Source organism: Pinus tabuliformis, chromosome 2_2, assembly GCF_031772625.1.
Source record: "Pinus tabuliformis cultivar Carrire ecotype Pingquan chromosome 2_2, CPIR1, whole genome shotgun sequence".
Lineage (NCBI taxonomy): Eukaryota > Viridiplantae > Streptophyta > Pinopsida > Pinales > Pinaceae > Pinus > Pinus tabuliformis.
In genome coordinates, this window is record NC_142300.1 from 757,052,802 (window position 1) to 757,067,652 (window position 14,851).

Below are 14,851 nucleotides of genomic sequence, written 5' to 3' on the forward strand. Positions count from 1 at the left end.
CTCCAAAAGAATTCCCCTACAAAGGTAAAGTCAAAATTATCCAAAAGAAAGTGGAATTCCTAGCTCCCATGGTTCAAAACCCTGTAATTAGCTTCCTGCGTAGTTCCCTAGTCAATTTCTATGCATACGCAAAAGAGCCCACTAGGAATTGCACATAAGTATGCATTTCGTTACACTCTGACCTGCGAACATGACTTAAAGCATGTAACAATAAAAAGTAAAGTGTAGAAGCATTGTTAGTCGTATATATCCCAACTAACAAGCTTCAAATGGTTTCCTATTCAGCCCCGATCCCTCCCATTATTGAGATACTCCCTCTCTCTTTGGAACTCCTATCCCACCATTAGTGGATCTCATCCTTTGGAAAATTCATCCCAAACTTCACCTCCTTGGCCTATAAAGATAACACAGGGATGAGGATTGGAAACGACTATTGTAAGTAGGCTTATGTTGTAAGAATAAGGTTATAAGGTTGTTCATTCAAGAAGAGGGTTGGATATTAAGGGACATGCAACATTAAGGCTTCATGGTTGTAAGACTATTCTCCATTTTATTAATATAAAGGAAATTTTTCTTTCTCAATTACATCTTTGTTGATACAATTTGTAGGATTCCTTGATCACCTACATAGATTGTGATTGCATATTGATCAATTTCTGATACATGATTGGATTAATTAGTTCATTTACCTCTTATGCTAGATACTCCATGCTTTGGTCTCCTCTATGGTTCCTTCTATGCAGATCTTCGTTGGGACAACATGCAAAAGCTATGGAAAGGAATGGGAAGATCTCTAAAACATCAAGGAGGAGAAGATGATCGAAATCTCTGAAGGGGACTTCATTAATCATTTCGAATAAATGCTAAGTGGTCGATATCATAGTATTTGTTTTAGTCAATCATAGTCTAGAGAAAGGAAGAAGTTCCTGGTTGTTTGTTACTAAATTTCTCTAAGATCTGGGGAGATCTGTCTTGTCTACGAGAGGGGTAAGCCCACATAACATTACCAAGACAGAGAAGAAGGTCTCAGAGTTAGACAAATGCTATAGTGTCAGAAAGCCCTTTTTTATTTCCCACATTGTCTTTTGAGTCAAAGGAACATATTTCATGAGAAGTCTTCTTTAATAAAACATGAAAGAAAAGACAAGACACAGCAGGAAATCAAAACCAAAATGGTGAATCAAAATGAGGCTATTTTGAAAATAAAGTGCGAGAAAAACATCAAAAAACACAAAACAGACTACAGAAAATGAGTGCAGGATGAACATGCACATAAAATAATATGCAACTATAACTACTCCTAAACTAATCGATTAGAAGGTAAATGTTACGTATAATGAAATTTCCAATGTAACCACCATAGTTGCTCTTGGCCTGCATCCACAAAGATACGAATCTTTCTGTTCTTTCACCCTTTATTTATTTATTTTATATAGAACTGTGCTTTGGCACTTATTTATTGCATGGGCGGAAGAGGGATTCTGACTTATTGAGAGAAGAAGAGGTTGTGCCTTAAGAGAATTATGTATAAGACCTTTGATATTAATTTTCTTATTAATATTTTCCCTAGTCCTTCTCTACGCAATCGTATCAGCATGGATAACATTGAAAAATAAAGAATGAAGTGTAGACATGAGATTTCGGGAATAAACACGGATATCACGGTTCGAAAAAGATATTTCCACATGCAAGGATCATATTTTCCACCAAAACATCATTGACCAAGGGGATAACCAAGATGGAAAAGAAGGTCTCAGAGTTAGACAAATGTTATAGTGGCACAAAGCCCTTTTCTATTTGCCACATTATCTTTTGAGCCAAAAGGAACATCTATCATGTGAAGTCTTGTTTAACAAAACATGAAAGAAAAGACAAGACATAAAAAGAAAACAAAACCAAAATGATTAATCAAAAGGAGGCCACACTGAAAACAAAGTACGAGAAAAATGCTAGAAAACACAAACATACCACAGAAAATGGGTGAAGGAACAACGTGCACATAAACTAATATACAACTACACCAACTCCTAAACTAACCGACTAGAAGGTTAAGGTTATGTATAATGAAATTTCCAATGTAACCACCATAGTTGGAACCGATCTACATCCAGTATGATATGATAATTTTTTTTCTTTCACCCTTTATTTATTTATTTGTTTTATATTGAACTGTGCATTTCTAATTATTTATTTAATGGGAGGAAGAGGGACCTCGACTTATTGACAGGAGAATAAGTTGTCCCCTAAGAGAAGTATGTATAATACCATTGATATTAATTTGTGTGTTGATATTTTCCCCTTGTCCTTCTCTACTGAATCAGATCATAATGGAGAACAGTGAAACATTAAGAATCAAGTGTAGGCATGTAGTTTCTAGAATAAGCATATATATCATGGCTCGACATAGAGATTTCCACACGTGAGGATCATATTTTCTACAAAAACATCATTGACCAAAAGGATAACCAAGACGTAGAAGAAGGTATCAGAGTTAGACAAATGTTATTGTGTCAAAAAGCCCTTCCCTATTTGCCACATTGTTTTTTGAGCCAAAAGGAACATATTTCATTCGAAGTATTATTTAAGAAAACATGAAAGAAAAGAAAAGACATAACAAGAAAAAAAAAACAAAATGACGAATCAAGAGGAGGCTAGACTTTAAATAGAGTGTGAGACAAACGTTAGAAAACACAAAATAGACTACAGAAAATGAGTGCATGATGAGCATGCAAGTGAAATAATATGACATTATACCTAGTCCTAAACTAACTGACTACAAGGTCAAGGTTACGTTAAATGAAATTTCCAATGTAACCACCATCACTGCTCCTGACGTACATCCACAAATATACGAGCCTTTCTCTTCTTTCACCATTTAGTTATCTATTTTATATAGAACTGTGTATTGGTACTTATTTATTTCATGGGCAAATGAGGGATCCTGAATTATTGAGAGCAGGAGATGTTTTCACTTTAGAGAAGTATGTATAAGACCTTTGATATTAATTTTCTCATTTAGATTTTCCTTTTATCCTTCTCTACTCATTTAGATTTTCCTTTTATCCTTCTCTACTCATTTAGATCACCGTGGAGAAGATTGAAACATAAAGAACGAAGTATAGGCATGAGTTTTCCAGAGTAAACAAAAATATCATGGTTCGACACAGAGCTTTCCACTTGTAAGGATTGTATTTTCCACCAGAAAATGATTGACCAAAGGGATAACCAAGACATAAAAAAAGGTCTCAAAGTTGGACAAATGTTATAGTGTCCTAATTCCATTTTCTATTTTCCACGTTGTCTTTTAAGACAAAAGGAGCATCTTTCATGCAAATCCTTGTCTAACAAAATTTGAAAGAAAAGACAAGAGATAACGAGAAAAGAAAACCAAAATGGTAAATCAAAAGGAGGCTAGAATGAAAATAGAGTGAAAGAAAAACGTCAAAAAATAGAAAACAAACTACGAAAAATGAGTGCATGATGAACGTGCAGATAAAAATAATATAAAACTATACTTACTCCTAAACTAACCAACTATAAGGTCAGGGTTATGTATAATGAAACTTCTAATGTGACCACCGTAGCTTCTCCTTGTTCAGTTTCCACGAAATTGGGTCTAGGTTAGAATCATAGAATCCCTGAGATACCAAACTAGGAATCTCAACAAAATCTATTTTTCACAATAAAAAATATAAAGTGGTACATAAAACATGCAAAAGTATAGGAAACATTTTACAAAATATTGTACAAATATGTAAAACCCAATCTTTGTTATATCAAACAAATCTGATAATACAACATTCTATGGAATACAAGATACAATGACAATCTCATTGAATTCTCTATGTTGTATCTTGTCCTATCCGTCCTTCACTCTTGTTCTTCTCTCTAGCTACCGCTTAGTCCATCAAGTGACAACACATAGAGTCGGAGGGATACCACCTATCACTGCTACAAGTGGCTTCTGCTTGAATGAATACAGGATGATCCAATCTGCTCTCTAGGCTAGACAATACCTAAACTCCAATCTGCCAATCTAGTAGCCTCTTTTTTCCATCAAATAGCTACACATTAGGCTCCAATATTCACCCCACATTTAGCTATCAACATCACTTTTGATGGATTTTCAAGGGCTACTTTGGGTAGCCAACACGCTACCCTCCACCAATCCAATGGAACCTAATACTTCACTACAAGATCTGCTCCTAGTTGATGTCTCCAAATGTCCAAGTCAACCTCAACACATGGCACTCATAGCATGCAACAAAATTTTATCCACTTAGAAAACAACAACAACAAGAAAGTGACCAAACATACTGTTTCTTGACCACTCATTCTGTGTATTTTATCTTAAGATGATAGTCTGGATAAGGTTTTTTCCATAGTCCCAATCATAGTTGTAAGTCTCCTGCGTATGGGTCCAAATTTTCCCTTAAACCTTCATACTTTCTCCTTTTGACTGTGGCCTAGATAAATGAGGTTTCTTCCCCTCTCGGCCTCCATACACAACATTGTTTACCTATTGTTCCTTCAAAGAAACTTATGGCATAGTCCTGCAGCTATACATAGCCATAAAACAAACTCACACAACCCCAAACATTGTCTAATTTACATGGCCTTCTTTCATTAGAACTCAGCCTCCATTACAGTGGAAAAACTACCCTAAATTCATAAAAATGTCTCATATTCTCCTTGTTGTTCTTCTCTTTGACTGCAGCCCAATTTCAGAGAATTTTCTTTCGCTTGATTTCTCTTAGATGTTAGAAATGATATCACACACACCTCATATATATAAAATTTAATGAGGGCCTCATTTGGATGTCCACATGGGCTTGTACAACTATCATTAGACTTCTAACTATAAGGCCGAATTGACCATACATGTGTAAAACCAAACAATCAAATTCAAAAATAATATATTAATTTCTAGAGCTCCAATTTGAGTGATTTTTGAAGTGTTGGATTCACGATTCCATCCTCTATTGCCTCAAATTTTCACATGCCCAAATGTCTCATGGTTCTGGTAGAAATCATGATGGATGAAAAATCCCAACCTTGCGTTCCAAGCCCATAGGTGACTTTTGTGGTGCTCCACCCTCAAAACCCTGAAGACTAGGGCTTAGAGTACCTCCCAAGCTACTCAAAAATCAACACTCCCGACCTGAATCCACAAAGATACGAGCTTGTTGACGGTGTTGGACCCACCAAAATGGAAGGGGATCTCCTTAGTAATAATTCCCAACTAGACCTTAGACTATTTGTAGTAGGATTCCTAGCAGTGGTTAGTCAAGTAGTGTCTTGACTGTGGTAGCATAGAGAGGTAAGTATGACAACTATGTCAAAAGCATGTGTGTGACCTTGTAATGAGTCAAGTGAGATGCATGGGGGTTCTAACATACATAGGGGACAAGGAAGTGTTTCCCTTAGAATCCTGTAATAGTATGCAATCTCAAAATAACATACAAGCAGAATGACATCACGAGCTAGAAGTGAAATAGTCCACAATCCAAAGTGACGGATTAATACAACAACGCGTCTTCAACAATATTCATACAAAAATGCATAAGTTAAATAACATACATGACTAAAGTAGCCAGAATAGTCAAACTACGATAACAATATATGCATGAAAACATGTTGGCTCAGTTATATTATTAAGTGAAAGTTCCATCCATACATACACCATTGACAACCACTAGCCCCAATAGTGGAACATTACAGTCAACACCGCCTCCTCCTCCAAATATATGTAATCACTTTACGTTGTGGAGAGGCCAAGGCTCGTCACAATACTCTTCAAGCCTTCTCTAAGCAATGACTAACCAAAAGCTTGGCTCCCAAAGTCCTCTACTAAGAGTTATGAGGTTTTATATATAAGAAAGGGTGGGGTGACCCTCAACATTACCCTTTTACTCTTTGACTACCCTCATAGCTCTTCAAATCCTTTACAAATAACTCTTTACATTACATATTGACTATTCACATTCCACTAATGACACTTGGAATTTCACTTATAATATATTTACAAATAATAATAAAATTTCCACATATATCCATGTACGGAAAAATAGGCTTGAGTCAGCCTAACAAGAAAAATGCAAAGAAAAAATCATAAACATCCTCTTAATGGCCTTCAAGGACGAACTGATACCAAGCTTAGTATTGCATTATTGTGTCCCATACTATTTTCTGATGTCTTTCTGGAAATTGACTCTTGTCTCCATGGCTTTTGGGTATATGGTTCTACAACCTTTGTCCAACTCATCTTAGGGCATGTGCAACATTTTCTTGAGTGTGGTTAGCCCACCGATGTACTTCTACATTTTTTCTTTATTCAACTACAAGTCATCGCTAGTGGACTCTTGCATCAACTGCTCTATGTACCTGTCGACCTCTAACAGGACTTGGTTCTTCTTTATGGCTTGAGTGAGGGGTCAGATTGAAGGGATCATGTGCATCCTCCCTATGACATCTAGACTCTTGAACAATCCTGCATAGGAAGCCTCAATGCTGGTGAAGAGTGGTGGGAGTTTCTCATAGTTCCAGATCAACATCCAAATCTATGCTTTGTCTAGCTCTGCCTACAACTTCATCATCTTATGCAAGTAAAGTGGGGCTCCCTTGTACCCCATTATCCATTCATGTACATGCTTAATAACAGTGTGTATGTCTTTGATAGTTTGGAAAATATTCATGCACTGCTGTTGGAAACCATATAGATGGACAACCACCTTGTGCAAGTTGGAAAATATGTCATACATTATCCGCATGGTGGTCTCAAGAGTCAATACATTGGAATCATCGCTTTTCTCATTTATTCAATAGTGGATTCCGTAGAATTCTCCATCCTTTGACTAACCTCTTTCAAGTCCTTTTCAATCCAATCATTCTCTTCTAACAAGAACTTGACAATTCAACTCGTGGATTCTCCATAAGCCTTTGAAGCATCGGCCATGTCAGTTGGATGTATTCTAACATATGAAATAATCACCCTTTCCTCTATGTGTGCAAGTGATGCATGATCATGTGGGAGATGCTTTCTTCATGCCTATACAATCCTTTTTTGTGACTCATGAAATGACAGATAGTACACATCCATTAGTGGATCATCATCAAGGAGGACAACCTCTCCTTGCTCGCTCAGGATTGGTTCTAATTCTGGAGGTGGTAGAGAATGAGGTGCAACCTTGGATGTCCTCAACATGTGTTACACAACATTTTTTCATTGTCCCTGTACTCCCCGTTCCTCAATCCTGGAGGACCTCTACAGTGAACTTTATATGCTTTCCCATCATCAAGAGCATTCCTTTACATCCCTATTCATGAGAAAAACATTCCCCTCTTGCATCATTTCCCAAGAATCTTCCTTCAATCCCAGTTTTCAAGACCGACGCTAGTGATCAGTTCCTTCCCCACACTGATTTACAAAGTTTGAACCTAGAACTAGTGCCATACGGCAGAAGTGATCCCTTCATCACTCGTGCCGACCCTCTTTTGGCGAGTTTTAAAAAAATGGAGTCGAAGCTTCCAGCTCTAGAAGCTTAGTGAACATAATTCCGGTAAATGGTTGGGCTGGATAGAGTCGAGGAAGTCTGTTTGGGATCCTTTCCCCTATAAATATGGAACAAACCAAAGAGATAAACCCTCTTCTATCATAAGAGGAACCATCTCCCCTCCATCAATGCTATATAAACTCCTCCTTTTCCAAGATGAACTAGTCTTTTTGGAGCTTGAATAACTAGCAAGATTTCTATAGCTTTTTGCCTTCTAGTTTATGTGTGTAAAGGGAAAATAGTGTGTTTGGTTTGGTCTGGAACTGAAGTGAAGAAGCCTTAAACTTCCATTATTGAGGTTAAACATGAGATGCTAGAAGTGGTGTTGGAACCCAGATATGTCATAGGAGACCTGAAACGTCAAGGCTTTGGTTGTATCTCTTTCTGAGCTTTATATAAATACAACTAATGATTTATTTCCTACATTGAGTGTCATATTACATTTGATGGCTTAAGATTCCTTGACTTTTTAATTAAATTAAATGTGATTGTATTTTATTATGTTTGTTGTTGTCTCTTGTGTATTTGTCTTAGGTATTTGAAGGAGAAGAACGAAAAGAAGCTGGAGTAAACGAGCAAGGTCACTGATGAGCCCCAAAAATGGATAATTATTTGGGCTCATTCAACCTCCTAATTTGACTTAATCCACCATTCTCATTAGTTTATTGCATGTTTTTAATTATATTTATGCTAATAGAGTGAATTGGGTTAGTCATTATGCCAACAAGTCTAATGTGTGCTTTGTGTATCCTTTTTGGTCAATTTGGAGACAAAATTGAAGGTCTTAATGAGCACTTGGCAGCCAAACTCGTGGGAGAACAAGGGAGGGGATTTGTAGGAAGGTGTCCCCTTCATTTATGGGCCCTTACCTCGAATTCTCCACCATCAGCTCGGAGTTCAAGGGCCACCAAATCAATCAGCAGAAGGGAAGCCAAGCAAGTCAAGTAGGACTAATGTTAACTCCAAGTCTTGGGCAGCCGAGTCCCTAAAGTTTAGGAGGACTGTTGGTTCCTCAATTTGTATAAATAAGAAGGCTTAGGGCCTCATTTTGGTTAGCCAGTGGATGTTAGCTAGTTAGCCAGTAGATAGTAGCTAGTAGTTAGTCATTTCATAGCCTTGTTGTAGTCATTTTGTAATTCGATTTATATGCAGTAGATTAGCTTTGCTTTCAGCTCATTCTCAAGCTCTCCTTGTGGACAGTTTTGATGTAACTCTTCATTCTTGATTAATAAAGATGAATTCAGCTTTGCACCAGCTCTAAATCTCTCTTGGGAGGCTGTAGCTCTTGGGGTTGGGCCCATCTCAAGCGCCCAGTACCTCCTCTGTTTATCTTTATGTGTGTTTGTTGCGTTCTTAAAATAAAATCTGCTCTTTAGATCTTGCTTTGTTATTTTGGTTGTTTTTGTTGGTTAAAGTAGCTTTTTATGTTTGGGAATCGATTGGTAGGAGTTTTTCATGCATTTAGATCTTTCGGAATGTTCTTGCTCACGTGATGTACATGGTTCTCTTTCCAAACGAGGCTGCTATTTATTCATTTCATTGACAGTTAGATTAAGTTAGCTAGGACTTAGTTTGTTTGCAAGAATTCATTGATTCGGTTGAATGTGCATTGTGCAGGGCATCTCTATCACTCACTCACATGGTCAAGATTCATCAGAGCCATCTGATTCATCCCATATCTAGGCTTCTCACTTCACACCCATCCTCTTACCCACGTAACCCTACCTTCTTCTCCATTGTTGTCCCAACTACCTTAAAGCCAAATCAGCCTTCCACATATCATCTCACCACTCCATCCATCAGTTCCTGGGTCACTTCAAACCCCCATCCTACCTCCATAACCTTCCATGCATCTTCCATCAATCACCCATCCTCAAAAATCCCATTTCGAAACATCCTGTAGAAGAATTACAGAACTTCATGTAGAAACCCCTGCAGACTTCCTGTAGAAGTTCATAAACATGGTTGCATGGCATCCAGACTTTGTGAAACTCTCAGAAAGAATGTTAGGGATCCCTTAGACCCTCTCTGTACCATCCCAACCTTTCCCAAAGCATTTCATCCCTTGATCCATCCCTGCACAGTGGAAAACTAGTTAGAAGCACATGCATGATAATTTCAACAACTTAAGCAAAAATACAAAAAGATGTTTTCTTCAGATAGTGATAACTTAGACACATGCATTTTACCTTCCTAGAAGTAATGGCATCTCTTCTCGTAGTTTGCATTCTCATTTTTGCATCAGTAGGACTAGTTGGTAGAATTAGGGTTTGCTAGGGTTTGCTAGGGTTTGTATTTCTTTCTGGCTTTCAGTTTCGTTTTGCAATTAGATTAGCTTCCTTCGAGTTAGCTTTCATCCATCAATTAAAAAGCTTATTCTAAGAGCTCATAGAAGTTGGCTTAAGCTCCTAGCGGACTTGTACCAGTTGACCAAGTGACAGCTGCGGCAAGAGCTAGTACTTGTGCATACAACACCGTCGCTTCCAAGATTGTTACGAACTACCGGGTTGATAAAATTAAAGAAGGGAGTTCCAGGAGTTGTAGCATTATTGCTACAATATTGGAGCCCACCAGTCACCATCAAGCAGATTAGCATTCTAAGAGGTAGGCTCTCTTATTCAATTCTAGTTTAAGGAAGTTTTCATTAGGTTGTTTTGTTTGCGGCTAGACCCACTCTAGGGCTACAAGAATCACCTCTGTCGATAGAGGAGATTTACCTACTCCACAAATTGACGACCATATTGGGGAGCCATCCATCTCTTTTGATTGTTTTTCATTTCGTGGTTTGTGTGAACTTTTGTTATATCACCCTTTCCCTTTGTTTTTCTGTGCTTTTCCTAGTTTACTACTTTGGTTATGAAATTTAAAGTGACAAGTCTAGTTTTGAGATTTGAAAATTTTAATTTTTCCTTGAAATCCTCGATCAACGTGTTTTATTTTTTGACAGTCGCATCGATCATTGCAAATTTCTCTTAAATAGTCACATCATACCCCCTTGTGGAACTTGTTTTCAGTTAGGAAATCACGTCAATTCCTGTAAGTGAAGATCATGGTTTCTCCTGAATCATAAGTAATTTGTCTTGCCCTCATAATTTCTTCCTCTTAGCCTGTTTGTCTTTGTTCTCCCTAACTAGAAAGCTTCATTAGCTTGTTCGGTTTGAGTTTTCCTTGATTTGTTTTGTCTTTGGATGGTTGTGGCCCTAGGGAATCTAGGTCATTGTCCATTCAGTTGTTTGTGTGCCCAACAAGTTAAGTGGTTGGTTAACTACTCCATGCATTTTGTGTTCTAGTTCTTTTTATTGCCTTGGTTTCAATTGAACAAGTTTCAAAAGTTTTGTTTTCTCTTCTCTTGGTTGAAGTTCTATTTTTGAGAATAAATTACAATTTCCAGTCTTGTTTCTATTGAGTCTTTGCATGTTTAGTTTGGAAAAGGGTTCTCCTTTTTCATCTCTTGCATATGATTGATACTGATTGTTGTAAATTTTTCATTGAAGTGTTTATGTGAAGTATTCATTTTATCATTCCATTGAAAAATACATCATTCTAGTTTGTTGAATCGATATGTTGCATTAAGTAGCATCATTGAAAGCTATAATTGCATCATCATTGTGCATTTGCAAGGAAATGAACTTTTTTTACCATTGAAGGGAGTAGTTCAAGTGCATTTGATAGGAACAAAGGAAGTGGATAGATTTTTTCATTATTTTGTTTTCAAAAAGCGAAGTAGTGAAGAGTCATCTTTCTTTTAGTTGCTCCTTTTTTGAATTGATTGTTTTCTCTACTCTCATTAGTGTAAACATTCATCGAATTGAGAGGGTTTTGTTTGATTTAGCTACATATAGAAATTTTTTGAGTCACATTGATAGGGCCTAAAAACTAAGACATAATTTCGAGGTAAACTTTAAAATGTATTCAATCAACCTAAGGCACATTTGAAACTTAACGCTCACATTTTAGAGGTCTAGGCTAGAGATGTGTTCCAACATCTTTAAACCTAGCAGTTGTCGTTCACTTCGGCACTAGACAGTGCTAGTACGGACTTCTGCTCACCATACCACCACGTATATAAAGGGAGACCCCACTAGGTTTGCAATCATTTATCCACAGAAATTCTACCACCTAGTAAACGTGATACACCAGAGACAGTGTTTGGGGAGATTTCTTGCCCGTACTCCTCGGTTCACCAGGAGGTATTCTGTAGTTCACGGTTACCTGGTAATTCTTTTTCCTATATTACCTTCAGTAGTCGTTTTGGTCCTTTTGAATCTCTAAACTCAAAATATCATCAAGAACTTGTCCTTTTGAGCTCGTTCAAACCAAAAGTGATAGAGTCATCTTTGACTTTTTCTCGACTCTTAAAACATGAAAATCCACCAATCTATTTTAGCATCATAAAAAATTGTTTCCAACGATCACATCACATTCCTGATAGTCTTATTCTAATCCTATACATTTAATACATTTTAAAAAAGCCATGAAATTAATATCTTTTTCTCTTGTTGTTTGAGACAAAGTCATCGTGGCAGAACCATCAGGTTCACGTAGTTCCTCTTCTACTCCTCCATATGAAAGGTCATCTAAGGAGCCTCTTCCCGAACTCGCGTAGTCACTCGAGGATCAAGGTGTTGAACTTGGAATTGTTTTGAGTATTCAACCTTTGTCATCTCGTCCCCTGCCATCAGATATTGGGTCACCTTACGAATCTTCCCTGGAATCTCCGGATAATCCTATCCAAAGTCCCGAGAGTCCACCGACCCTTGAAGGTCAATAAGGACTGGTTGTTTTCCCTCTGAATCCTTTGTTTGATCCTATTGTGATATCACCATAGCATTCATACAGTGTGTACGATCAACCGGGTATTCCTTTGGAATTATCCCCTCTAACATCTTTGGTTGTCCGTCATCATTTGTTTCCACCCATGGAATCAGAAGGTGATATCCCAGTCTCCTCTCTAAGTCACTCGAAGGTTTCTACTACACACACTCATCACGTTATTGATGAACAGGGATATGAATTCTCTCCTAAAGGTTTTCTTTACACAGGAAGAATTCCGACAAAAATTTACCCTAACCATAGCAGGCCTTCATTGCCGCATGATTATAGCTCTCTAGCTCAGTTGGTGTCAGGCACTCCCAGTGCCTCGTCATTATATCACAACCCTATCTGGTCATCTGGTGCTATGCCTACCGTAGGTCCATTTGTTCAGAACATGACCTCTCAACTGAATGTGAATACAATAGTCACTTCAATTCTAGTGTAACCCACCATTTTGAATCCACTCATTTCATCATTTCAACTGACTCTTCTAGTTCATCCGACTCTTCCACTTCAACCGATAGTCTCGAGCCAAGTCTGTGCGAACTCTTCAACCCCTCCAATAAGTGGACAGGTTGTACCAACACCTGGGGGTCAAGATCTGAATATATCCATGATGTATGGCGCAACTAGTGTGAGTGGCTCATTAACTCACATTGTTGGAATGAATTACCCATTTTACGGTGTTATTTCAAACCATGTTGGCCCTTCTAGATCGAGTAATTTCCAATACCAACAGCCGAACCCTGGTTGTCCGTCTAGGTCAAGTAACATCTAGTACCAATAGCCATATGTGGCTCAGGGTCCATTCCAACCTCCTTATGTTTCATATGGTTCACAAGCCATGGTAAATCTGCCTTACATCTCTCAAGGTGGGCCTTATGTTCACCCTGGTCCAACCACCATGCTTGGTGGATATGGCCAGATCAAATTCAGGAACTCTCAAGGTACTTCTCTAGGGACTGTCCAGGTACCCTTGCCATAGCAAGGGAAACATATGCAGCTACAAGGGCCATTGTTGTAGCAGCAAGGGCAGACACTGTAGTAGCAAGGAAAACTGAAACAACCACAGGGGCAACCCTTACAATAGTCACATCGAACTTTGCAGCCGAAAATTTAATTTTTTCACCAAGCTTCCCAACCTATGCCTTTGCAAGGTCAACCTATGCAGCCGTAGGGACAACCTTTATAGTAGCAAGGCCAACCCTTACAGCAACAAGGTCAATCCAGGAAGCAACAACCCTTGTACTCATATCAACAAGGTCAACCTTTGCAAGGCCAAGGTCACGTTATGTAGCACCAGGCACAAAATTCTTATGTCCAAGGGAAAAAACTGTAGAATCCTTATGTCTAAGGGCAACAGGTGCAAAATCCTTATGTCCAAGGGTAGCAGGTTTAAAACCCTTATCTCCAGGGGCAGCAGATGCAAAATCCATATGTTCAAGGCCAACAGGCTTAACAGTCTTTTAACCTGTATGTTTCTTATCAGTAGCCTATGGCTTGTTGGGTTGTGTTATATTCTTTCCACGACTAGCGCACGTAGTTAACTGGGGGTTGAGAGGGGGGCGGAGCCACCCCTTTATTGCACTGATTGCGTAGCGGGGGTGTCACAGGGGGCTTGAGGGGTGTAGGTAACTCCACTCCATGGGATTCGGGGTAGCGCCCCAAAAAAGTTTGGTTTGGACCCTATGTTAGGTTCGGCCGACATACCTATGGTTTTGTGCATGATTTTTGCACATGGTTTTGGACGCGATGGTTTTCGGTCCATGGTTTTCTATCCATGATTTTCTGTGTTTTACAATTCATATGCAGGTAATTTCTATACGGGGTTTAAACCTACATTTGGTATTAGAGTTGTTTTGGCTTCAAGGGGATGCCTTTGTTGCTAAGGGGTTTTGCTCAGGCCTGTGGTAGATCCCGTTCAGTGGGAGATATGTGGGATCGATTCTGGTGGTGAAAGAAGATGGTGAGAAGTGGAAAGATAGAGATCGAGAAATTTAATGGTCAGAGTGCTGAGCTGTGGAAACTCAATATGGAGGATATGTTGGTGGATAAAGATCAGTGGATCATGGTAGATTGGGTACTAAACCAACGAGAGTGTCTGATGAAGAATGGAAGAAGTTGGGTTGGAAGGCAAAGAGAACAATACGATTGTGTGTCTCAGATTCAGTATTGTTGAATCTATCAGGGGAAGCTACAACGAAGGCTTTGTGGGACAAGTTAGGGACTTTGTACCAATCTAAGTCTATGGTGAATAAATCGTTCCTATGGAAAAAGTTGTATAACCTTAGAATGAAAGATGGAGACTCGGTGACAGAGCATCTAAATGCGTTTAATACTGTGGTAAGTCAACTATCATCTATTGATATCAAAATTTCAGATGAAGATAAGTGCATTAGTTTGTTGTTTTCTCTACCAAATTCGTGGGATAGTCTCGTTATTGCAATAGGTAGCAATGCAACTGCCTTGCAGTTTGATGAAAT